The sequence below is a fragment of the Pinus tabuliformis genome, chromosome 1_1, assembly GCF_031772625.1.
Source record: "Pinus tabuliformis cultivar Carrire ecotype Pingquan chromosome 1_1, CPIR1, whole genome shotgun sequence".
Taxonomy (NCBI): domain Eukaryota; kingdom Viridiplantae; phylum Streptophyta; class Pinopsida; order Pinales; family Pinaceae; genus Pinus; species Pinus tabuliformis.
The window spans coordinates 643,039,433-643,066,822 of record NC_142297.1 but is presented as its reverse complement, the minus strand read 5'-3'; the positions used below and the strand labels follow the sequence as shown (position 1 = coordinate 643,066,822).

Below are 27,390 nucleotides of genomic sequence, written 5' to 3'. Positions count from 1 at the left end.
TGCTGGAATGCTGATGAAACTACTGCGAAAACACCAAAGGAAATACCTTTCCCGAGCAGGCACTCGAAGTTCCCCGGGGCTAAGAGTGAGATCTCCGAACAGAGACACTCGATGCACTAAACAGTGTTGCAGACTAGCTAAACAGCCAGTGTGCTCAGAAATCGAAGCGACTAGCTCAAAATGCACATAACTGAATCAATCCAAAATGAGGGGGTTCCTCTCTATCTTATAGCCTCTGCCTCTCACAATCCCTAGGCTCACCTTCTCCTGCGTGATCCACTTATGGAACCTTAAGTGGGTAAGTTCTTCCACTTGATGAGATACTCTGAAATTGATCGATTTCGTAGCCGTCGAGTTCTTGTTTCTGTGACTACTTTAGTTCCAATATGATTTTTCCTTCCTCGTCAAGTTCTGGCAATATTGTTTGAACTAGGAGCTTGTCACCTATAACCTTTTTTAAGCATGAAACATGGAAAACTGGGTGCACTCGGGAAGCTGTAGGAAGTTCCAATTTGTATGCCATAGTACCAATATTTTGCAACACCTTGTATGGACCATAATACTTTGGTGATAATTTATTATCCTTAACTTGCTTGAAGGACATTTGTTTATATGGTTATAGCTGTAGAAATACCCTGTCACCTACATCAAAACTTCTTTTGTTGCCATGTTGATATGCCTGTTTTTCATTCTATTCTGCACCAAAGTGGGGTTATCCTTTAAGAGTTGGAGAACTTGTTGATGCTCGATGTGATCTTCCATTGCTTGAACCTTAAAATTTCCTCTTAAATATGATGTGATAGACGATGGATGATATCCATAAAGTGCCATAAATGGGGTCATTTTTGTTGCAGTATGGAAGGAAGTGTTATACCACCATTCAACCAGAGGCAACCATTTGACCCATTGTGTCTATTTATCAGATATAAAACAACGAAGATATCCTTCCAAACATTTGTTTACTATCTCGATTTTCCCATCAGATTGAAGATGATAAGATGAACTATGAGCTAACTGAGTACCCAGACAAAAAAATAATTTTGTCCAAAAATTTCTAGTGAAAATGGGATCTCTATCGCTTACAATAATCTTTGGGTTTCCATGTAGCTTTTGAATTGCTTCCATAAATGCAGTAGCAACTGTACTGGATTTAAACGGATGAGATAATGCACAAAAGTGTGCATACTTGGTAAATTTGTCAACTACCACCATGATGACACTCTTTCCTTCGGACTTGGGTAAACCTGTGATAAAATCCATTGAAACCTCCTCCCAAAGTTGACTTGGAATGCATAACGGTTGTAATAGACCTGGGGTCTTAATTGTTTCAACTTTATTTTGTTGGCAAACCAAACATTCTGCCACAAACTTTTGAATATCAAATTTAAGGTTATCCCAAAAAAATTCATTTTTAACCTAGTGGTAAGTTTTTAAAAATCATGAGTACCCTCCTAAGGGAGAGGTGTGCAATTCCATAAGAATATTTTGTTTGAGTTGGGAATTCTTACAAAGGTATAAGCGATCTTGGTACCATAACGAATCATTTTTCCAGCTAAATCTATGAGATGTACTATGTCTTGTTGTAACTTTTAAATGAGTGTCCACACTTCTTCGTCATTCTTCCATTCGTCCTTTGCTTCATTTGTCCTATCTGGTTGGATAATAGAAATGGCGCAAAGCAATGCTTCCACATCCTCATCCTTTCTTGAGAGTGCATCTGCAACAACATTTTGCTTCCCTTTTTTGTAGATGATTTCAAAGTCATGACCCAACATCTTTGTGACCCATTTTTGTTGCTCTTATGAAGATAATATTTGTTCTAAAAAGTATTTAAAACTATCATGATCCGTTTTTACCTTGAAGTGTCTTCCCATTAGGTAGGGTCGCCATTTCTTAAGTGCATGTAGTATTGCCAACATTTCATTCTCATAAATAGCTTTGTGTAAATACTTTCCTTTGATTGGACAACTTTCGAAAGCAATGGGTCTTTCTTCTTACATTAAAACAGCACCAATTCCATTTCCTGAGGCATCACATCTACAATAAAGGTTTTTGTGAAGTTCGACGTAGCTAAGACAGGTGCTTGGCACATTGCCTCTTTAAGATGTTCAGAGGCCTTCATTGCTTCTGGAGTCCATGAAAATGCATCTTTCTTCAATAATGTTGTTAGAGGTGCTGTTGTTCTCCCATAATTCTTAATAAACTTGCAATAATACCCTATCAACCCAAGAAATCCTCGTAGATGCTTTATGGATGTGGGGATTTTCCATTCCTTAATGGATTTAATTTTGCTAGGGTCTACCTTAACACCTTCGTGAGATATAATAAGACCCAGATATTCCACCTCTTGTACTCCAAAGAAACAATCAGAGTTTTTTGCATATAATTGTTTCACCTCCAATAGTTTGAGCACCCTATCAACATGTTGAACATGATCCTTCCAAAACTTGTTGTAGATTAGTATATCATCAAAAAAATACTAACACAAATTTTATAAAGATGGTTTGAAAATGGAATTCATAAACCTTGAAATGTAGAAGGTGCATTGGTAAGGCCAAAAGGCATTCCAAAAATTCATAATGACCCACATGAGTTCTAAATGTTGTTTTTGGAATGTCTTCAGTTTTCATTCTGATTTAATAATATCTTGAACGAAGATTCAACTTGGTGAAGTAAATTGATCCATGCAATTCATCCAATAATTCATCAATGACAGGAATGGGAAATTTATCTCTAATAGTGAGCTTGTTGAGCTCCATATAATCCAGACACATGCACCATGATCCGTCCTTCTTGTGCACCAATACTACGGAGCAGAGAAAGAACTTTGACTAGGTTGAATTATACCAACGTCTAGCATTTCTGCAACCATACGTTCAATTTCACTCTTTTGGGAATAGGGATATCTGTAAGGCCTTATGTTTGGAGGAACACTTCCTAGAATCAAATGAATAGCATGATCATGATCACGAATAGGTGGGAGGCCTTTGTGAGTCTCAAATACCTTGGAATGATTGTCCAAGACTCTTTGGAGATATGGAGAAATAGATGATTTCGATGTGGGAACCTCTAGAGAACATAACTGTGCAATTACGCCCCTTTGTTCTTTCTTTAGAAGCTTTGTCACTCCCTTAGAGCTGATTATCCTTCTCGGTTTCCTTACGATACCCCTTAATTCAACTTCCTCCCCTTTCGAAAAAAAATTCAAGAAAAGTTCTTGAAAATTAAAAGTTATCATACCCAAAGATTGTAGCCATTGGACTCCTAGTACAACATCGGCACTACCCATTGGAATGGAAAGCATTGGGCTATTCAATACATATTCTCCCATGGATAGTTTGATATTAGGGCACTTTCCAGAGCAATTTATGGTTCCTCCACTTGCAACCATCACTTGACACTTTGGTGCTAGATATAGGAAGCAATTCAATTCCTTGGCTATCTTAGAATGAATAAAATTATGGGTATTTCCCAAATCAATCAACACTATTACCTTTTACTTCCTGATATGTCCTTCTATCTTGATAGTTTGAGGAGTGGTCATTCTGGCCAATGCATTACAAGATATGGTCGGATTCATTTCTTCTTTCTCTAGAGTTTGTTCCTAGTGTATATCCTCTTCTTTTGAAGTTTCTTGTTCCTTTCCTTCCTCCTCTTCACAATCTATGTAAAATAATTTCTTCTCAGCACACTTATGACCTTTAGTGTATTTTCTATCACAACCGTAACAAAGCCCTTTTTCTCTTTTTTCTTCCAATTGTTGTGGTGTCAACCTTGTAAGTTGTGGAAGGCTAGGGGCAACAACACTTTCATCTTTATAGTTGTGAGTGGTAGGCTTCCTTGTTGCCAAAATTTTGCTTTCAATTTTTCTTTCCAACCTGAATGTCTTTTCGAATGAATCAGGTTCCCAAAGGCGAACCTCATGTTGGATGTTATCCTTTAAAGTCCCTATGAACACATCAATCCTATGCTCCTCTGGAATATCTTTTACCCTTATATTCAATTTTTGGAAGTCCTCAATGTTCTCCGTCCTTGAACCCTTTTATTTGAGATTTATCAATCGGCTAAAAAAGGTGTTTCTTTTGTATCCTCATAATGTGCTATCATTTCTTCCGTAAAAATTGCCCAAGTGACAATTTGTTTACGAGAGCAAAGTCATCGATGCCATACAAACTGATTTGGTTCCAAATATAAAGTTGCAATGCGTACCTTTTGTGTGTTTTGCACATTATGGAGATCGAAATATTGCTCCATCTGTAGTATCCATGTTACGGGATCCTTGCCATCAAACTTCCTCATATCGATCTTTGAAATAAGTGGATCTTTAATCCAATGTTAGAGTCTATGAAATCATAATAAACATTTCTTTTGTTCTCATCATGAGTTTCCTTTTCTACCATTTCGCCATTAGTAAGCATTTCTTATAACGACTTTGTCAAATCTATCTTCAAATCTTCCATGTTGCCTTTAAGATTTGCTTCTACACCATCCATCTTAGCTTCCATGCTATCCATCCTAGTTTCCATGCTATCCATCTTAGCTTCCACGTCATTCATCTTAGCTTCCATGCCATTCATCTTACCTTCGATGCCTTTCTTTAATCCATCCATCTTAGCTTTTGTTACTTTTTGTGAGTAAAAATTGTTGCACTTGGTCTCGTAATTTTGATATATCATGTTGCATTTCTTCCTCTTCTTCACGAGTCATGGTAGAGCTTTCAAGTTGCTTACTAGGTGTTTCCATTTTCTTTCTTCAGGGCATTAATTAATGATAATTATGCCTCACTATGCCCTTTCAATCACTTCAAACTAATTTTTCAAACCAAACTTATGCAATTTTTTAAAAACACTATACACCTTTTTTGCTTTGTAAGAGATCGATATTGAATCTGTTGTATCTCTGAAATTTCGGATCTCCAAGGTTGGAAATTTCGACCTGTGGTAACTCTGTGCATCCTCTTTCCAACGCCACCAGTCTTATCAAAATTGGATTCTCCAAGAAAGAGTTGTGCCCAATCTCCCAAGATGCCCGAATTATATACTTTTTCAGTAGAGTGAACTTGTACAAAGTGCCATGTGTCACTGTTTCGACCTTCAGACCTAAAAAAGATACAAAAAAAACTACAGTCTGTTCTCTTTCTGTAACATCTTACGAAATTTTAATCTGATGCTCAAAGAGAAAGTTATGAGGATTTTCCAAAGGTCACATGTTTGGGATGTAATTCAGGAGCCTGCAAAACCCTAACTTCTTTGGATCATATCTCCGAAAATATCGTGAGAAAAGATCTGAAATTCGGACCCAAGGTTCATCAAGATTTCGGCTCAAATGGGTTTTAATTTCAGCTTCTGAAACGTCGTAGAAAAAAGTTATCGCGAAAATGCCACGATGACCTGTTTGGAGCAGTGAAACCCTAGAATCCAAAGCTCTAATACCAAATGTTATGCAACCAGCTCATAAAATAGAAGAAAAAGTAGATCAACAACTTCAAAATCAGCCTCTTCGAGGGGGCAACCTCCTTTACATTATGATTACACAAATGAACAATTCTTGGATGATACAAATTACGAAACCTCCTTTCTATATATAAGAGTCTAAGGGGTCACAATATAATCAAAGCCGACATAACAATAATAATATAAGGCAACAATAAATACAACAGTGGGCTTCTATGGGGCACACTAATAACAATAGGGGCACAACAATAATAATAAGGGCTACAATGACAATGGTAATGGGGGAATCACTAGTATTATAGCGACCTAACAAAGAGATGAAAATCTTAGTGATTCTAGTCTCTTTTCAAAATTAGTAGGTTAGAATATAAAGAAACATTGTGTTAATTTCGAAAAAATATTTCAGTCTTAAATTTTAACTTTGTAGAATATATTGATAGAGTATGTAACATATTGGTCATCATAGTGTACTTTACGTAGCATTGTGCTTTTGTTTTAGGCAAATAAGGTGCCTCAAGTCATTTGATTGTGTCACATATGTATTAATTACATGATTTTAGTTTCCAGCAATTCATGTGTCTTTTATGGGACATAACATTTTGGTCTATCTCAATATCACACACTAAAGAATATTATCAAGTTTCTCTTCTCACTCTACAATTTCACTGAATGATAGTGTGTGTACATGTGCAATTTTTATATGGTATGAGAACCAAGTCCATTGATGGCATTTGGGAGAATCAAACCCCTAGGGCATTCCAGGAGTCATAGAGAACAATTTAATAATCGTGGTCACATGATCAGAGGCCCATGACGAAGAATTGTTGCATATTAGAAATACAAGAAAAAAAGCAGAGGTACCAACAAAATATAAACCTAAGTTGCACGAAACGTTGAAATGTTTCGGAGTTTCCGAAACGGGTACGTTTAGAAACGTCGCCCCCCAAAAATGGAAACGTTGGCCGAAACGTCTATATATATATATATCTATATATATATATATATATATATATATATATATATATATATAAGTGAATAACACATTAATTTGCAAGAAAAAAGGGAATAAGACTCATAGATGACAATTTAGAAGGAAAAACAAGTCTATATTAACTCTAATAGATGATTACATGATGGTCAAGTTTCGGCCAAGTTTCGGAGTTTCAGGTACGACCCGAAACATCAGGTTCCTTAAAGTTTTGTGCAACATAGATATAAACCAAAAAAACAATCGACTTGACTTCTTTAAGTTTTATATTAATTGTTTAATTTAATTATCCACTCTAAAGTCATAAACTCTAAAAGATTAACAAATTAAATGTGTGATATCATAATGAAACCACAAACTTTTGGGAACATATGATTTTATTAAAAACTTGAAATGGTCTAATGACTATGTATCAATAACAAGCTTTGGAAATAGGTGTCACCTATCAATTTTATGGTTTGAACATTGTTTTAAAACGTGCTACCCACCAAAAAGAGCAACCCTATAAGAGAAAATTGTTCTCATATTCTTCTCATCCAGCTGGCCAACCATGCCACCCTTGACAACCACCACTAGCCAATGATGTGCCATCATAACTCTACTACTTGTATTATCCATATGCTTCTCACCCATCTGGAAAAAGCACATGGACGAAGGTGGGCTTCCGATCAAAAGGTACTTTATTCATTTTGCAATCGAGCGCTTATGCTTGTTTGTATTTGGGCATTTGGAATGAATTATGGGGTGAACTAGAAGGAGGAGTTTTCACCATGATCTTGTTCCTTCAGCTTAAATGGGGTATTAATCTTTGATCCTAATCCTGTGGGACCTCCCATGATGGCCCAACAAGTATAGGAGGGGCACTACTAAGGAAGCCCTAATGAAGATAGCGTAGTTCCATCTATCCCTATTCCATACTTACCACTTTCTATTATACATTACAAGCCCTTATCTCACATCCATTCTTCAGGTTCAATTGACCATTGGTTCTCTGGGATTTGGCACCCATATATCCTCATACTTGGGTGGGGGGGTTGATGTAGCTAAAAGAAAAGAATGAGCATATCATGGCCACAAAACAAAATCAAAAGAAAGAATGTCAAAATGCAAAAGATAGTTGGGACATGCAAATTAGCATGTGGGCAAAATCCTAGCATGAGCCCTACCTCACTCGTTATGGCCATCACCCGGTTCCTGAGCACATGTTGCTCTATTACATCATAAAAAGAGCCCTTGCATGTCCCAACCTCGATAAGCAATGAAATGACTCATCCTTAAGGGGTAATACAACTGCGATATCATTCAAAGCAAGCTCTAACCCTTTGAGCTATGAGCAATAATACAAAGAAAAATCAATCAAAGTAAAAGATGCACAAAAAGGGTGGAAAAACAAAGGCCAGCATGGTAACTCATGCATCCACAATTGCTCCCTCCTCACATCTATACACTCAAGATGTTGATCCCCATCATGTTGGTCCCTTTGACCATGGCACCTGGCCATGAAGACTTCTCCCCTTTGTACCATCATTATTATTCACCAACACCTATCAAATGAAGGGTGGACTAAGGAAATGTTACTACCCCTTAAGGACTGGAAAGACCTAATACAGTTTGTCCATATGCCACTCCTGCCTAGCAGGGAAACACCATTTTGAGCTCAAGGTTTTGATTTTGGAAGGGAATCTGCATTTGAAGTATTAAATAGCCCATTATATTCAAGCTCAGTTCACTTAGATGCAATAATGATTATTGTCCTTGATGACTGGTTAATTTCATTAGACTTCATCTAGACCCGATCAACAACTAAGAATGGATTGAGTGAGGTCTTGGTCGAGACTCCAGAGTGCTCACCGAGAAGGGTGAGTTAGTGCTTCCTAGTTGAGGGTCTCAGCATTTTTGGCCTAGGTGGTGGCCATGGGATTCAAGAATTGATCACTCTGGAGGAGTGAGTCCTGATATGTTGATCACATTGCCGTGGGTTTGGTACCACCCTGGATATGGTTGCTAATGGATGGTGATGATATGAGATGATGTTGATAATAATGGATAACCTTTTTCTTTAGAGAAATTTTTTCAATTTGAGAATATCTATGACGATGATTATGAATATCTCCCTAGTTAAGAGGGAGTGTTGAATTTGTAACTATGCTCGGTCTTCATAATTTACTTATGGTCACTTGATGTAATTATATTTATCATTGTAAAGCATATTTATAAATGCTTGAGTCAAAAGAAAATTTATTTTGAGTCAAAGTCCCATTGCGACTTTTAAAAGATGTAAATTTGAATTTTTAAAATGAAATTTTTGGCTCCAAAAGTGACAAATCGGCTTCCCTCCAAGTCAAGACGACCCTGTCTAAGAGACACATCCATTCACCCTAGATAGTCTACTACATAAAGGCAGTTCGAGCTCCTCATTTGGGAAATTTGAATTCCTCTCTCAAGATAGTTTCTAAGAAAGTAAGCGAAGGACAACAAGGACGAAGAAGAAGGCCGAATTTTTCTCTCTCCTATCTCTTGTGAAAATTCCTAGATCTAACAATCTCAGGAATCCTACTGCAACCAACTGAATCTACTTCACCTAGATTGTAAATTACATTACATATTATTTCAAATTTCTTCTTGAAACATTGAAGTAAATTACTGAAGCAGCCTACACCAATTTAAATATGATTATGAAACATAGAAACTGAGTAAGGAAAATAGAAACACATAGGACACCGTTATTTTTGGGCAATAGTCCCTGGAAAAACCCAATGCAGGAAAATTGTTGCAGCAACTTTGAGGGTTTTATTATTATGCACGAGAAAATCTGAGTACAATTCTAGGATGCTCAACTAGCAATCCGATACAAAGAGAAAACTAAACAAAAGACTGGGGAAATGGTCTCACCCTGTCACTGGAGAATCAGTGACTGATGCTACTGAATTGGAGGCTCTGCGTCACCCTCTACATGGCCTCTGCACAAAACTGCATAACTCCCAATAGTTTCTGTGTCACCCCTCCTAGGTATTATGTTGCCTCTCCTCTGGATCCTCTGCTAGCTGAGAAATCGACCTTCTGCCTCCCGGACTCACACCTCGGCTTTCGACAACTAAATTTCGACTTCCTTTAGCAGGAAACTCAACTTCCCCTCAAGGATTGTGCTGCGTCTTCATGGGCCAGCGTCACCCTTCCTCTGGACGTCTTTATGTTCTCCCTCTGCCTCGTACTCTCCGGAAATGTCTTCTTTCGAATTCTCACTGCCCCTCTGCCGCAAGAAACCTCCTCAATCAATTTTTCCTCTTGAGAACTACTCACTTCAAAAAATTGTTTTCCTTGATCTCTCAGTGTGTTTTCCAAATGACCCTCAAGCCCCTTCTTATATCTTCCTTTTGGACAACCAACGGCCTAGATTAAATCTTAATCAAAGGCTCAAGATCGTTTTGGCTTGATTCGTGTCATTTTTTTTAAGTTTCACCCCTGATTAGGTTAATACCCATTAATATTTTAATTTTCCTAAGTTTAGACTTAGGAACTCCATTAAAAATATTAGTTATTTTAATAAGATCACTTCTGGGTGGAATTTCCCAAAATGCTTTCTGGGTTCTTTGGAGTACATGTGCCCAAGCCTCCCTGCAAAATTTGAGGCTTAGAGCACATCTGATGCTATCCCAAATCAACATCTCTCTCTAGCAACTTGCATGTGTGAAGGAATCTCTCTCTCTCTGATTCGTAGTTTCTATGGTAGTTGTTGACAGGGGGCAAAATTTTCTAGGTTACTGGGGAAACTATTGCAAGGCCAAAATTCTGGGGCAACTAGTATTACAGGAGGGCCGAAATTTTTGGTCAACCGATATTGCAGGAGGGTCAAAATTTTGGAAGTGCTAGATCAAGAGCAAAGTGCAGCATCAAATTTGGGTGACATGACTTGGAGGAGAAGACCAGGTTTGACCATAGGTCTAGGTATGTCTCTCATTAAACAAGAAGAATTTCTCTATTGAAAAGGTTGTTGGGTTCTTTCCTGACAGTGGGTTCTCCTAGGGTAAATCTTGTCTCTCTATTATGCATTGTGATCTCTATTGTTAGCCTATTCTTTATTGTTGAACTTCTAAAGTATAATTGTTGAAAGATATATTGAAACAAGTTAAAAGTTTTGATTTTTGGTAGCATCAGATGTGCTCTAGCCTTGAAATTTGGAGGAAAGGCTAAGGCACGTGAAATCTCCAAGACCTAGAAATCATTGGGAAATTCCATCCAGATGAGGAGTTATTAAAATAATTAATATTTTTAATGGGTTCCTAAGTCTAAACTTAGGAAAATAAAAATATGAATGGGTATTAATAAAGATAAGGATGGGACGCTTCTAAGAGATGAAGATCAAGTCTGTTTTATTCTTAGCCATTGAATAGGAACTTAATCTCAGCCATTGATTCATCAATAGGAAAAGTATAAGAGACAACTTGAGGGTCATTTGAAGACACACCAGCAGATACTCGGTATCTCAAGGAAATTCGATTCTCAAGGAAGAGGAGATCAATTTTAGAGGGAGTTGCAGGGTGGAGGAAGAGGAGGGCTTCAGTAGCAGGCAGTGATCAAGGAGGAGGTGACGCAGGGGCAGTGGAAGACAAAGCAAAAAGAGAGACACAGAGCCTACGCAGGCTGACGCAGAGGGACGCATAGCTACTCAGAGCCACGTTGGTCAATCAAAGTGACGCAGAAGTGGGAGCAAGGTCTCCAAAGTGTCAAATGGTCTAAGAGGGAAAGTCTCAGGTGTTTTCTTTCAATTTCTCTGTAAAATCATTCCTTGTAAAGGCAATTGTTGTTGAAGATTAATAAAGCCCTCATCTGCTACATTGGTTTTCCCGCATTGGGTTTTTCTGGGGACAATTGTCCAAAAATTATTCTATTGAGGTGATTGATTCTTGTAAATGTATTTTTTTTCTCTGGGTAATTGTCTGATAACTGTAGTAGAATCTATTTTAATATTTGTTGAAGGAATTTCATAAATAACTTATTGAGAATAATAAGTAGGTGAAATAAATCAGTTGTTGCAGTGATAGAATTTCAGTTTACAAATCTTCACATGGTATCAGAGAAGAGATCCGACAACAGGAAAGGAAAATCGATTATGGGTCAAGAGCATGATGCAGAGGCATCCACTAAAGGGGACTCACACAGATTTCCAGAAGAATGCACAAGAGACGAATATTCGATGTTAGATTCCAGATTGGAAGAAGAAGCCGCTTGCCTTGCAAACTCCGCCTCTTCAGAGGTTTGGTATATAGATAGTGGAGCTTTCTAACATATGACAGGAATCCGAGAATGTTTTTCCAATTATCAGGAAGAAAGAAAGACTTTCCAGATCATCATGGGGAATAGGGCAAAGTGTACTCCAGTAGGAAGAGGTACCATAGTTTTTCAAACCGAAGCAGGAGAAAGACTTCGGGCAACCAATGTGTTGCATGCGCCATGTTGATTTGGGGTAGCATCAGATGTGCTCTAGCCATGAAAATTGGCGGAGAGGCTAAAGCGCATGAGATCTCCAAGACCCAGAAATGGTTTGGATAGATTGCACCCGGTTTGGGAGATATTAAAATAATTAATATTTTTAATGGAGTTCCTAAATCTAAACTAAGGAAAAATAAAATATTAATGGGTATTAATGTAAACTGGGTTAGAAGGTTCCAAAAGTCATGGATCAAGCCAAATCTAATCTTAGTTGTTGACTAGAGATTAATCTCGGCCGTTGAAGGACCAACAGGAAAAGTATAAAAGAAGGCTTGAGGGTTATTTGGAGAATACACTAGAGTGATCAGTCATTCATTTTGCTAGAGCGGGGTTGCTAAGCAAAAGTGAATTAAAGATCAGCAGCAAGGGGCAGTGAGTACTAGACAGAGAGGCAGAGACAGTACAGAGAGACCAGCGCAGAAGCAGAGAGAGTGAGAGCAGCAACCAATTCAAGTCACGCAGAGCCCAACAGAGACAGCGCAGATGCCAGAGGGACAGCGTTATCCTCGCAGACGCTGCTGGAGTGATGCAAAGGGTCCCAGAGGATGCACAGTGCCTCAGAGGGCTGACATAGAGGGTCCTGGGGCTGACGCAGGTCAGCAAGAGGCTGACGCCAGAAGGGCCAGCGCTGAGCTTCAAATTCGTCGGAGAGGGTTTTGTGGGACAGGTTTTCTGAATACCTGTTTCCGAATATAGAGGTCTTGCTGCCGTGTACTCTTCTCTGTCGGGTGAGCCGGTTAGGAACCCAGTTGTACTCAAGGAAATACTGCATAATAACAAACCATCCGAATAGCTGCATCGATTTTCCCACATTGGGTTTTTCAAGGGACATTTGTCCAAAAATAAAGGTGTCACTTGTGTGTTTGTTTTCTTTCCGCTGATAATCTATAGATGTTGTGGTTGTATTATGTTTATTTCGTTATTTAAATGTTTTAAGTAACTTGTTCAAAATTTACAAGTAGAAAAAATAAACCAGCAGAATACAGATTAATTTTCTAATGGGTAGACTTAGAAAATTCAACATTGTATCAAAGCGTGGTTGCAGATAACAGGAATGCTGAAGGCATCAGTTGAGTAGAGAATTTGCAGCAAAATCAGTTGTCCCGAGTGACAGTAGTTGATCCTTGCAAAAGCGACAGAGGAAGGGTTGACGCAAAGGGACTATGTCATCAGTCTGGGCCTGAGAGAGGCCAGCGCAGAGGCTGAGGAGGGCAGAAACAGGGTCATGCAGAGGCCAAGAGGTTTGATGCAGTTGGATGAGAGAGTTGTTTTTGCCAGTCCTCAATCCTTTAGATGTTGGGGCAAAGGAAGTTGTGGGCAGTTTGAGGGAGTGAAGTTGGTGGGGTATTGTGGTCAGAACAGTACCTAACAGGGCAAAACCAAGGTAGAAGGAGTTGCTACCAAGGCGGATTTCTAGCCAAGGAATCCGGATCAGTGTTGCAGTTGCTCAGGCAATCAAAGAGGGGCAACTTGACGATTGGCAGAAGGATTTCCAGGATGGAAATCGGGACTTAGAGGGAGTCCAGAAGCGAATTTCCAAATGGGAAGTAGAGAGACTCGGAGGAGTTGAACCGAGAACTTCCAAACGGGAAGTGGAGAGACTCAGCAGGAGTCGAACCGAAAACTTCGAGGCAGGAAGTAGAGAGACTCAGAGGAGTTGATAGAGAAGAGCAGAGAGATGGCTGTGAATGGGCTGAGAGATCAGGACAGGTTGGACGAAGCGTCCAACTTTGTGGTCTAGAAGGCCAAGATCTTGTCCATTCTAGACAAACATCGTATCAAGGGTTTCGCCTTGAGAGTAATGGCTATCCCTGTTGACCCGATAGCTAATGAAAGGTACGAGGAGGCAATGGCTAAGGCAAAGTGTATCTCCTTGATGGGGTCAAGGATCATGTGGTCCAACATATTGCCGAGAAGGAAACGACAAAGGAGATGTGGGACACTTTGAAGACATTGTACCAGGATACTTCCGTGCAGAGGAAGATGCTCTTGGAGAATTAGCTAAGGTCATACCAGATGCACAAGGAAGAGCAGATAGATGTCTTCCTCGGGCAGTTGAAGGAGATTCATGACCAACTGACTTCCATAGGGGCCATGTCGGATCAGGAGTTGATGGTGAGGACCTCACTTAACGCATTCTTCGAGGAGTGGGAGACATTTGTCCATAGCATACTAGGCAGAGCGAGTCTTCTAGATTGGGAATTGTGGGCGGCTCTTCGTCAAAAAGAGATCAGATGGCTGACCAAGACAAGAAGTAGCAGCAAAGGGATCAGGATCAAGAAGGAAGAGGAAGAGGATGCGGCTCTGGCATTTGCAGGAAAGTAGGAGAAGAAGAAGAAGAAGAAGGACCTTTCTAAGGTCAAGTGCTTCCACTGTGGGGAACTAGGTCACTATGCCAACCAGTGTCCGAGGAAGGAGAACAAGGGAGAGGCTTCTGAGTCTAAGGCAGCACCAGCGAAGGCAGAGAAAGAAGTCAAGGAGGATGATGATTGTGCCATGAGTGCTCATGTGCCACATGAGAAGAAGTGGGGAAACATCAAGCTGTAGCCAGGAGGACTACAGGCGATGAGGGGCAAGATCCTTGAGGTACCCAACCTCTTGTATTATACCTTGCTACGGGAGCCCCGAATAGAGAGTAGCAGGACTGGCAGAGGTCACTAGAGACGGATGCGTATGAAGTGGCAGAGAGTGCTACAGTGCAGGAGTCCCCGGGCAGCGTGAGGCTAGCAGGCTGCAACAGTGCGAGAGGCATAGAGTGTTGCATCAGTGCAGGATGGCACAGAGAGGTGTGCAACGGTGCGAGATGCAGGGAGTTGTTGCAGCAGCGCAGAGGTCAGTAGTGGGAGCACTTGTCAGCAGCAAAGAGAGCTTTAGCATCGGGAGTATTTCTAGCCTGACAGGGATGTCAAAAGTTGGGTGGATCAATTACTTACTTCTCGATAACTAAGTTGCAGTGTAGTACCAGTTACTACTAACACGATGCAGCATGATGAGAGGGGATTTAGAGCAGATGCAGTGTTGGGAGAATGAACCAACAGAAGCACGGATGCAGAGGAAGTTGTCGTACGGATGCAGTGGTGGCAGTGGCAGAGCCATTGGCAGTAGTACAGGATGCAGCAGTGCAGACAATGTTGGGCGGTGAGGCCTAACATCAACACAGGTACTAGTGTTGAATAATTAGAGTGATGCTCAGTGAGGAGTATTACTAGAGAACAATCCTCGCTAAGAGGGAGTGTTGAATTGGGGTAGCATCGATTGTGCTTTAGCCATGAAAATTGGTGGAGAGGCTAAGGCACATGAGATCTCCAAGACCCATAAATGGTTTGGACAGATTGTACCTAGTATGGGAGATATTAAAATAATTAATATTTTTAATGGAGTTCCTAAGTCTAAACTTAAGAAAAATAAAATATTAATGAGTATTAATATAAAATTGGGTTAGAAGGTTCTAAAAGTCATGGATCAAGCCAAATCTAATCTTAACCGTTGATTAGCGATTTAATCTCGGTCGTTGAAGGACCAACGAGAAAAGTATAAGAGGAGGCTTGAGGGTCAGTTGAAGAACACACCAAAGTGATCAGTCATTCATTTTGCTAGAGCGGGGTTGCTAAGCAAAAGTGAATCAGTGATCAACAGCGAGGGGGAGTGACTACTGGATAGAGAGGTAGAGACAGTACTGAGAGACCAGCGCAGAAGCAGAGAGAGCGAAAATAGCAGCCAGTTCAGGCCAAGCAAAGCCCAGTAGAGACAGCGTAGAGGCCAAAGGGACTGCGTCATCCACGCAGAGGCTGTTGGAGTGACACAGAGGGTCCCAGAGGTTGCATAGTGCCTTAGAGGCTGACATAGAGGGTCTTGGGGCTGACGCAGGTCAGCAGGAGGCTAACGCAAAGGCCAGAAGGTCCAGTGCTGAGCTTCGGAGTCACCGGAGAAGGTTTCATAGGACAAGTTTTCTGAATACATGTTTCCGAATATAGAGGTATTATTGTCGTGTACTTTTCTCTGTCAGGTGAGCCGGTTAGACACCCAATTGTACTCAAGGAAATATTGCATAATAATAAACCCTCAGAATAGTTGCACTGGTTTTCCCACATTGGGTTTTTCCGGGGGCACTTGTCCAAAGATAACGGTGTCACTTGTGTGTTTGTCTTCTTTCAGTTGATGATATGTAGATGCTGTGACTATATTGTGTTTATTTCGGTATTTAAATGTTTTAAATAACTTGTTCAAAATACAAGTAGAAGAAATAAACCAGCGGAATACAGATTAATTTTCTAACAGGTGGACTTAGAAAATTCAACATGCCAGGATTGGGGATGAACTTACTTTCCATATCTCAACTTCAAAACAAGGGCTATGACATTTTCTTCATTAAGGAGAAAGTATATGTGAAACACCCAAGTTGGAAAAAGAAGGCTTAGGTTGGAATCTGAAGTAATAGGTTGTATAGGTTACAGCTAGAATCACCAATGGCACTGATAGGCAGTAATGGAGACAAAGACTTGAATGAGCTATGGCACAAAAGAATGGGACACTTACACCATGGGGCTCTGAGAATTCTAAAGAGAACGGTATCAGGAGTTCCAGAACTAAATACAGAACGGGATGATGTATGTAAAGGGTGCGCTCTGGGCAAGTATGACAAAGTTGTGTTTTCCAAAAGTAACAATAGGGCGAAGAGTGTGCTAGGATTGATACACTCAAATATTTGTAGACCAATGTCCACAAAATCTCTTAATGGTACCAAATACTTCATCACCTTCATCGATGACCATTCCAAGAAGACTTCGATCTACTTTCTGAAAACCAAGGATGAGGTTTTCAATCGATTCAAAGAGTTTAAGGCTCTAGTGGAGAATCTGACAAGAAAGAAGATAAAAGTGTTGCGCTCGAACAATGGTGGAGAGTATGTTGACAAGGACGTCACCGATTTTTGCGCTAAGGAAGGCATCAGAAGAGAGTGGACAGCTCCCTACAACCCGGAGCAGAATGGAGTAGCAGAAAGGAAAAACAAGACTATTGTGGAAGCAACTAGAGCAATGTTGTATGATCAAGATATGCCTAAATTCCTGTCGGTAGAAGCATGCAGGACGACAGTGTCTGTCCAAAACATGACTCCTCACAGGGCATTGGGCAAAATCACTCCAGAGAAGGTCTTCACTCGGAAGACACCTAAAGTCAATCATTTCAGGATATTTGGGAGTTTAGCATATTGTCGTATACCCGAAGAAAGGATATCTTGTGGGATATAGCGAGAATGCTAAGGCATATAGAGTCTATCTTCCACGGAGGACGAAGGTAGTAGTCCGGCGAGATGTAAAGTTCATGGAGGATAGAGCTTTCAGAAAATCCCGAGAAATGCCTTCCGAGGAGCAGTTGAAAGACGAAACGTTGGTCAGACCACTTCAACCAGCGGAAACTAGTACAAGAAATCTTCCTGAAGACAAGGCTTCAGAATAAGAAGAATCTCAGGAAGAAGAGGAGTTGATAGATGTGCCTACTACTAGTGGATGAATGAGCTCGGAACTCCGACGGATTCTACGGGATGCAGAAGACTTCATTTGTGCACCCAAGAATAGTAAACGCAGCAAAGGCAGCCAGACAGATATCAGGCCTTAGTAGATGAGGTTGGGGAACCTAATAGTTATCAAGAGGTCATTCAGCATCAAGTATGGGTGGATGCTATGGTGGAGGAATACAACTCTATAATGGTGAATGATGTCTAGGAAGTGGTACCTAAGCCTTAGGACATATCAATGGTAGGTTCGAGATGGATATAAAAGGTTAAATATGTTGCAGATAAGAGTGTAGAGAAATACAAAGCCAGGTTCGTGGCTAAGGGGTATGCTTAAAAGGAAGGGATAGACTACAAAAAAACCTTCACCCCATTAGCCAAGTATACTTCTATTAGGACCCTGATATCTCTTGCAACGCAACTGTGGTAGGAGATTCATCAGATGGATGTCAAGACGGCATTCTTGAACGGGGTAATAGAAGAGGAAGTATACATCAAACAACCAGAAGGTTTTGAGACACATGAGAAGAAATCTCATGTATGCAGATTAAAGAAAGCCTTGTATGGGTTGAAACAGGCACCTAGGGCATGGTACAGTCGAATTGATGGCTACTTGCAGAAGATGGGGTTCGTCAAGAGTGATGCAGACCCTAATCTCTAATATCTGGTTGTAGAGAATGAGCCTCTAATCCTAGTGTTATATGTGGATGATCTCTTCCTGACAGGATCATCCAAGCTCATCAAAGACTGCAAGAAGAACCTAGCCACAAAATTCGACATGAAGGATTTGGGACAGATGCGTTATTTTTTGGGGTTGGAAGTTTGGTAGTAGAAGGGTGAGATCTTCTTGGGACAAGGGAGATATGCTATCGAAACCTTGAAGAGATTCAAGGTGCAGAACTGTAGACCTATGGCTACTCCAATGATCACTGACTGGAAGAAGATTGATGCATCAGAAAACAAAGATGTTGATCCCACCGTGTACAGACAGCTTATAGGGTCCCTAATGTATCTAGTCAATAGCAAGCCAGACATTTGTTACGTTGTCAACACCCTCAGTCAATTCATTGTAGAACCTAAGAGGGCGCATTGGGCAGCAGCCAAACATGTTCTCAGGTATATACAAGGAACAGTCGAGCATGGACTATTGTACACTAGAGGCAATGACATCAAGCTGAGTGGGTTCACTGACGCAGATTGGGCTGGAAGTTCAGTAGATCAGAAAAGTACAACTGGGTATTTTTTCAACATTGGATTAGGAATAACCTCCTGGTGCAATAGGAAACATAAATCTGTGGCTCTGAGATCAGCTGAAACAGAATATATGGCAGCTAGTACAGCTTCGTGCGAAGCCATATGGCTTAGGAAACTGCTTGTGAATCTATTCAGCAGAAGGATGGAAGAGACTATGATCATGTGTGATAATCAGAGTTGCATCAAGCTCTCTGAGAATCTAGTATTTCATGATCGGTCGAAGCACATTGATAACAAGTGTCACTTTGTCAGAGACTGTGTCCAACGAGGGGCAGTACAATTGAGGTACACTCCTATAGGAGAGCAGGTGGTAGACATCCTCACCAAGGCTCTAGGAAGAACAAAGTTTGTTCATTTCAAGGAGAAGATGGGGATGGGAAAGAATCCATTTTAATAATGGATAAGTATCAGGAGCTAGAGTACAGGAGCAGCAGTGGCAGTGGCAGTGTCATGGGAAGTAGTGCAGCGAATGTGAGGCAGCAAGCCAAGCATCAGCACAGGTATCGATGTGGAAGATCAATGTGATGTTTCTATAGTGAAACATGGCTAGAGCACATTCCTCACTAAGAGGAAGTGTTGATTTTTGCTAGCATCGGATGTGCTCTAGCCTTGAAATTTGGAGGAGAGGCTAAGGCACATGAGATCTCCAAGACCCAGAAATCGTTTTGGGAAATTCCATCGAGATGAGGAGTTATTAAAATAATTAATATTTTTAATGGGTTCCTAAGACTAAACTTAGGAAAATAAAAATATTAATGGGTATTAATAAAGATAAGGATGAGAAGCTTCTAAGAGACGAAGATCAAGTCTGTTTTAATCTTACCCATTGATTAGGGACTTAATCTCGGTGGTGGATTCATCAACAGGAAAAGTATAAGAGAAGACTTGAGGATCATTTGAAGACACACCGACAGAAGGATGGAATAGACTAGGATCATGTGTGATAATCAGAGTTGCATCAAGCTCTCTGAGAATCCAATTTATCATGATCGGCCAAAGCACATTGATATCAAGTGTCACTTTGTCAGAGATTGTGTCCAACGAGGGGCAGTACAATTGAGGTACACTCCTACAGGAGAGCAAGTGGTAGACATCCTCACCAAGGCTCTAGGAAGAACAAAGTTTGTTCATTTCAGGGAGAAGATGGGGATGGTAAAGAATCCATTTCAATAATGGATAAGTATCGAGAGCTAGAGTACAAGAGCAGCAGTGGCAGTGGCAATGTCATGGGCAGCAGTGTAGGGGATGTGAGGCAGCAAGCCAAGCATCAACACAGGTACCGATGTAGAAGATCAAAGTGATGTTTCTATAGTGAAACATTGCTAGAGCACATTCCTCACTAAGAGGAAGTGTTGAATTTTGGTAGCATCGGATGTGCTCTAGCTTTGAAATTTGGAGGGGAGGCTAAGGCACATGAGATCTCCAAGACCCAGAAATCGTTTTGGGAAATTCCATTGAGATGAGGAGTTACTAAAATAATTAATATTTTTAATGGGTTCCTAAGACTAAACTTAGGAAAATAAAAATATTAATGGGTATTAATAAAGATAAGGATGAGAAGCTTCTAAGAGACAAAAATCAAATCTGTTTAATCTTAGCCATTGATTAGGGACTTAATCTCGGTGGTGGATTCATCAACAGGAAAAGTATAAGAGAAGACTTGAGGGTCATTTGAAGACACACCGGCAGATACTCAGTATCTCAAGGAAATTCGATTCTCAAGGAAGAGGAGATCGATTTCAGAGGGACTTGCAGGATGGAGGAAGAGGAGGGCTTCAGCAGTAGACAGTGATGGAGGAGGAGGTGACACAGGAGCTGTGGAAGACAGAGCAGAAAGAGAGACGCAGTCCAGAGGAGAGACGTAGAGCCTACACAAGCTGATGCAGAGGGACGCAGAGCCCCTCAAAGCCACGCTGGGTCAATCAGAGTGATGCAAGGGTGACGCAGAAGTGGGAGCAGGGTCTCCAAAGTGTCAGATGGTCTCATGGGGAAAGTCTCAGGTGTTTTCTTTCAGTTTCTCTGTAAAATCATTCCTTGTAAAAGCAATTGTTGTTGAAGATTAATAAAGCCCTCATCTGCTACACCGGTTTTGCCGCATTGGGTTTTTCCTGAGACAATTGTCCAAAAATAATTGTGTTGATGTGATTGATTCTTGTGCATGTATTTTTTTCTCCGGGTAATTGTGTGATAACTACAGTAGAATTTATTTTAATATTTGCTGAAGGAATTTTGTAAATAACTTATTAAGAATAAAAAGTAGATGAAATAAATCAGTTGTTGCAGTGATAGAGTTTCAGTTTAGAAATTTTCACAAAAAGGTCTACATCAAGGGTAATTATCAGAATTTCAACAATATTGTGTTAACCCTAATTGCACTAGAATATCAACAATTTGGAGTCTTCAAGTGTAGTAGCCCTAGATTGATGAGTGAACTTGGATGATATTGTACCTATCATTAATATTTCTTAAGTATTTATTGTAAAGATATGAAGAGTCTCGGAGACGCTTTGAAGCCTTGCCAAAGCTAAACCTGATCTTGAAGCAAATCCAAAAGTGTGGTAGAAATTATGAACAGTCTGAACCTGTAGTGATACTCTGAAAAAATACAAATCTGTGAAGCAATCTGAATCTGTGGTGATACTCTTTGGTGTGATAGAAGAATAGAACTATGTGTGATGATGATCTGAATTCTCTGTGACAAAGATACGAATTGTGTAGAAACGCAAGTTGCTCATGACAGAGAAAATTTCTATGTTCACAAATTTCTCTATAGAAGAATCTGAGAATACTTTCTATGGCAACTTGAGCAATGTTCTGTGCCTCTACATTATGACAATATATGTCTTTACCTCTTATATGTTTTTGTGACAATGCTTGTACATGAGGTGTTAGAAAATCAAGGGTAAAGAGATTTTCTTACCCAATCTGATCTTCTTTTTATTATTATTTTAGTGTTCTTTCTTCATTAAGCAATTACGCAATTTCTTCTTCCAAGACCACAAAGAAGTGAGAGACACGGAGATTTAGGCTTTTAATACAGGGCAAAACCCCTCAATAGGGTAAAACCCAAGAATCCTCTTCATATCAAATTCAAAATGAGATATCCAACCCAAAAACAAAGATTCACTTAAGGTTCTATGTTAGGCCTCTTCTTTAGTCAAAAACCAAGATGATCAACTTCCTTCTTTCTGCTCAAGGATATTCAAACTTCTCAGACTTGTCATAGTCTTCTTCTTGGCCTTGTTACACAACTACAACTCCTCTTCTTCTCGATTACATCACAGCTCTACAGCTCTCTTCTTCTCGGTTTTGTCACAAAACTACAACTCCCCTTCTTCTCACCCCTATTACAGAATCACAAAAACTACAACTCCTTTTCTTCTCAATTCTGTCACAGAACTACAGCTCCCCTTCTTCTCGATTTTGTCACAGAACTACAACTCCTCTTCTTCTCAGCCCTGTTAAAGAATCACAGAAACTACGACTCCTCTTCTTCTTGGCTCTATTACAGAATTATAGCTCCTTTTTTCGGCCCAATCACATAACTTCGATCTTGTAGTAGACTATAATCTTGGTTCTTGATTACACACTTCAGATAGCAGACTACAAATTTTTTAGATCACAAACAAACATTTTATTTCGGCTCCTTCAGATATGTTCAGACCTTCGTATTACAAGAGTATATCAGGAGGAATTCTATTGTAGTTTCTCCATTGTATCTCGGCTTCTTCTTTTATTTCAGAGGTCGAATGTCGTGTTCTTGCTTGTGCCACCAAAAGAGCTCAACTAGAAGTTTTAAATAGTTGTTCAATGGGCTCCCATTAGACATCCAAGTCGACATGACTAATAGAGAGAGTCGGCTACACCTTTTGACTCGTTTGAAGCAAAAATTACAATTCTTTTTCATTTTCTTATACAATGTCAAACATGACATGACTTAGTAGTAAATGACTTTGACTCTTTTGACTTCAAAGAGCATGAAGAAAATGCTAGATGAAGAAATAAATAATAATTTCTTTTATTATGAAGACCGACACTAGTTACATTTTCCAACACTCCCTCTTAACTAGGGAGGTATTCATATTGACTCAACTGGTCTATATCAAATTGAAATATTCACATAAGAAGGGATCCAGATTTATAAGCATCAAAATATCATCGTAGTCAGCATTGTCATATTACCAAGGCCTTGACAAGTACACTCTATCTCTCACAAGATCAAATCACAATGCTGGGAGGCATTCCATAGGACACCATACTGCCTCACCAAGGTACATACTCCACCTAGGACACCTAGAGTATACCTACCACCGAACCATTTCCCTCAAGGAAATGTTTGTCCATCAGACCATTCTTATCCAAGTCCATGTGACTTAGAATCTCCATCTTAATCCATCACATAACTCAAGAATGTTTGTCCTAGATTCTTATCCAATCCATGTACTTCACTTAGGATATCAGTCTGAATCCGTCACAGTACCTGACAGAAGGAGAACCAAGCTAATTCAAATCATCATTCTCCTTATTCATGATGCATGCACTAGACTTACGGCTGCTAGTACTGGCCTAGTACATGACACACTAAGAACCAGTGTCCAAACTTCTCCATCTCAACCTTAGAGGAGAAATCCATGCTCACTCCCTCTCAACTAGGGAGAATTTCATCAACAAGCCTAAGCTTAAAATCAATCACACCTCTCTTATCTCAACTAGTAATTGTAGCTCTCCTCTTACCAGTCCTCTTGCCATTTAAGACTAGTTATGGTGCAAGTCCAACTTTGCCTCTTAACAGATCATTATCCTATACTTGTGGTCTTCAAGGACTTCATCAAGTTGTCCTCTTCACAGTATCAAGCTTGTACGTCTTCCTTACCAATCAACTTACATCAGTCAATGATTCTACCCTTTAGTTGCTTTTTCTTATTCCTCAACTCTTAGGGACTTTACCAAACAACTTTTCTAGCATAGACAAGGCTTTTCCATAGTCTTTGTAGATAATCTACCTTCCTATAGTGGCTCATCACATCACTGTCACTGTACATAACACCTTCATAATACATCCCCTTTTAACAATGATTAGTCATGTCAATCATTGTACAAACCAGCCTTAGCTAGGGTCTTCAGCCCTCTCTTTACCAATTGTAACATTTCGGCCTAAACATAGAAGTAACCACAGAACTTGGCCCAACAATTCTCATGAGCATTTCTCCATAATTCAGCCAGATCAGATTAGAACATTAACTCGACCTTCTTTTCTTGCAAACTTGAATTCTAGGAGGTATGCAATATTCTTGTGCTTTATGTAAACTAAACTGTATACTCCTTTCTAGTAATTCTTATGAGAGAGAAAACCGACATTCTAAAGATGTCTGCATGTTAGACTATCCTCTAAACTCTATGTTACAACCCTGGTGCATCAGTCATCATTCTTAATAGTAGAGGTCTTTGACATCTTCCTTATGCTTCTTAGAAGATTCCTCATCCTCAGCTATTAATGCTTCAGACTTCTTTTGTTGTTATTTGGGTTCTTAGGACAATCTTATTTGTAATGTCTATATTCATAACAGCCAAAGCACTGGACTTTGGTCATGTCTCTATTTTTGTTCTTCTTTTTCTTATCAAAATTCTTCTTTGACTTAGCTGCAAAGGCTTGAGAGACTTCATCGACAGTTTGAGAGTTGCCCTAGCCTTTATTTTGGATTCTTCTATCGAACATTAAGACCATAACTCTATAAATGATGGAGCTTTTTTTCTTGCGCAGATGCTCTTTGCGAAACCATCCCATTCTTTAGGTAAGGCATTGATTGCCACTGTTATTAATTCTGAATCAAATATTTTCTCACCAGCTTCTAGAAGTTGATCCTTAATTTTTTATAGCTTCATGAAAAAAGAAGCTATGTCTTCTTTTGACATTTATGATTGATATAGTTGAGTTCTTAGGGCTATCATGTGCCCTATTGTATTGACAGAATATAAATTTACCAAGGTATCATAGACTTCTTTAGATGTAGATAGTTCTGATACAAAAGTGATAAGGAGATCTTTGATAGACTCAAAGAGAATTCTTTGAACCTTAATTTATCCTTTTTCATATTTCTCCATTTCCTAGTCATTATTCTCATCTAGAGTAGGAACCTTTCCTTGAACGAATTTCATGACATTATTCTCTCTAAGGACTAAGTCAATTCTCTTTTTCCATGCCTTGAAGTTGGATGTTCCTTCTAGCTTATTGCTTTCCTTGCACATAAATGCCATTGGATTAGACATAATGACATGGAGATGAGCTGCTACAAAAGAAATATCTCCAGTTATGATTGCAAAAATGAACTTCTTGAGTTGCTACAATGATGATCTTCTTGTCTTTGTCTTGTAAGAGTGTCTCTTCTTCACCTTAGCTTTGATATCATGTTAGAAAATCAAGGGTAAAGAATTTTTCTTACTTGGTAATTACTTGTGAGATCTGATCTTCTTTTTAAAATTATTTTAGTGTTCTTTCTTCATCAAGCAATTACACAATTGTTCTTCCAAGATCACAAAGAAGTGAGAGACACAGAGATTTAGGCTTTCAAGCCAGGGCAAAATCCCTCAATAGGGGAAAACTCAACAATCCTCTTCTTATCAAATTCAAAATGAGATATCCAACCCAAAAAAAAAAAGATTCACTTAAGGTTCCACGTCAGCCCTCTTCTCTAATCAAAAACCAATATGATCAGCTTCCTTCTTTCTACTCAAGGATATTCAAAACTTCTCGGACTTGTCACAGTCTTCTTCTTGGCCTTGCCACAGAACTACAGCTCCTCTTCTTCTCAGCCCTATTACAGAATCACAGAAACTATAACTCCTCTTCTTCACAGTTTTGTCACAAACTACAACTCCTCTTCTTCTCAACCCTATTACAGAATCGCAGAAACTACACCTCCTCTACTTCTCGGTTCTGTAACAAAACTACAGCTCCTCTTCTTCTCAACCCTGTTACAGAATCACAGAAACTACAACTCCTCTTCTTCTCGACTCCGTTATAGAATTATAGCTCCTTTTTTTCTCGGCCCAATCACAGAACTTCAGTCTTGTAGTAGACTATAATCTTGGTTCTTGATTACACACTTCAGATAGCAGACTATGACCTTTTTAGATCACAAACAGACATTTTATTTGGCTCCTTCAAATAAGTTCAAACCTTCGCATTACAAGAGTAGATCAGGAGGAATTATATTATAGTTTTTCCACTATATCTTGTTTTCCTTTTATCCTTTTATTTCTAGGTTCTGTCTCTTGTTATTTTTGCCACCAAAAGAGCTCTTGACTTAAGTTTTACCATTATATCCGAGCCTTGAGAGAGCCGACATGACTGAGAGAAACTACCTTTTAGACTTGTTTGAACAAAAAAATTCACAATTCTTTTTCATTTTCTTATACAGTGTCAAACATGACATGACTTAGTAGCTAATGACTTCGACACTTTTCACTTCAACGAGCATGAAGAACATGTTAGATGAATAAATAAATAATAGTTGATTTTATTATGAAGATTGACACTAGTTACATTTTCCAACATGAGGGACGTTACGCTATAATATATCAGAAGGACGGAAGTTTGAAGGTCTAAGGATACAAAAGATCACTTTGTCAATGGTATATAGCACTGTTGATAATATCGGCAATATTTGAAAATATCGCGATATTTTCGACAAAATGATATATCGCCGAGAAAATATCGCAATATTTTCTGTTTTGAAAATATCACAATATTTTCAAAATATCGGCAAAATATCGCGATATTTTGAAAATATCGACAAAATATCAGTGATGTTTAAAATTTTGAAAAAAAAAAATTTATGCTTGCCGATATTTTCGCCGATATTGCCGATAAGATGTTTTCTGGACCCTCTCCGATATTTTGCCAATACTGATATTTTCAACACTAGTATATAGTGGAAGGTACTGAAGATATAAGGACCATCTCTGTAATTTTGTCAACATTGTGGAAGAACTATGATAAGATATAAAATGTATGTGCAATAACATTGTAAACAGTATCTATGGTTTGCATCCTAACTCGATGGTTAAAGATCTGAGGTACCTTTGTTGGAGAAAAACGATATATGTCAACTAAAGAAGAGGCAAATAATCTATGTTGCAAAGGACCGGATCTATGCAAGGATGAACATGTAAAGTTGAAGAGGTAGGTCTAATTTTTGTTCTTTCATAACCTATTGCATATAACATTGAGTCCTCTAGGTCATGATTATATCTAAGAGTGACCATGAAAAGCAAGCTAACGATCTTATGATCCTTTATAGTGATGGGTCTATAGAGATATATTAGAGATCGTTCATATAGCATTTGAAATTTCTCCTTCTATGAGAAGACTAGGCTTTGTAATTAAGGAATGAAATGAACTCCATGTATAGGAGGTTTGTCAACAGCATTTTTGTTCAGAAATCTCGAGCATTCAAAGTTAACAATTTCTTTGCTTGATAATTGCTTGTGATTCACTTTTACTTATAGTCTTTTGTTTGTTATCTTATTAATGTGTTATTTCATCAAGACAATTACCAATATGCATAATAAAAGACAAGTGACACAGTTTGTAGGCTTCTCCAGCCAGGGCCAAAACCTCTCACCTCTTGAGAGGAAAACCCGATCAAAATTCTTCTTCTAGATCTTCAATTGATAAGTACCAAGACCAAGAC

At 39.3% G+C, this 27,390-nt stretch overlaps 1 protein-coding gene across 1 annotated transcript in view; it reads right to left on the bottom strand.

The window, feature by feature from the left end:
* LOC149214987 (beta-galactosidase 3-like) overlaps positions 1-27,390 on the bottom strand; it is a 189,852-nt gene that overhangs the window by 123,214 nt on the left and 39,248 nt on the right. The window lies entirely within an intron of this gene.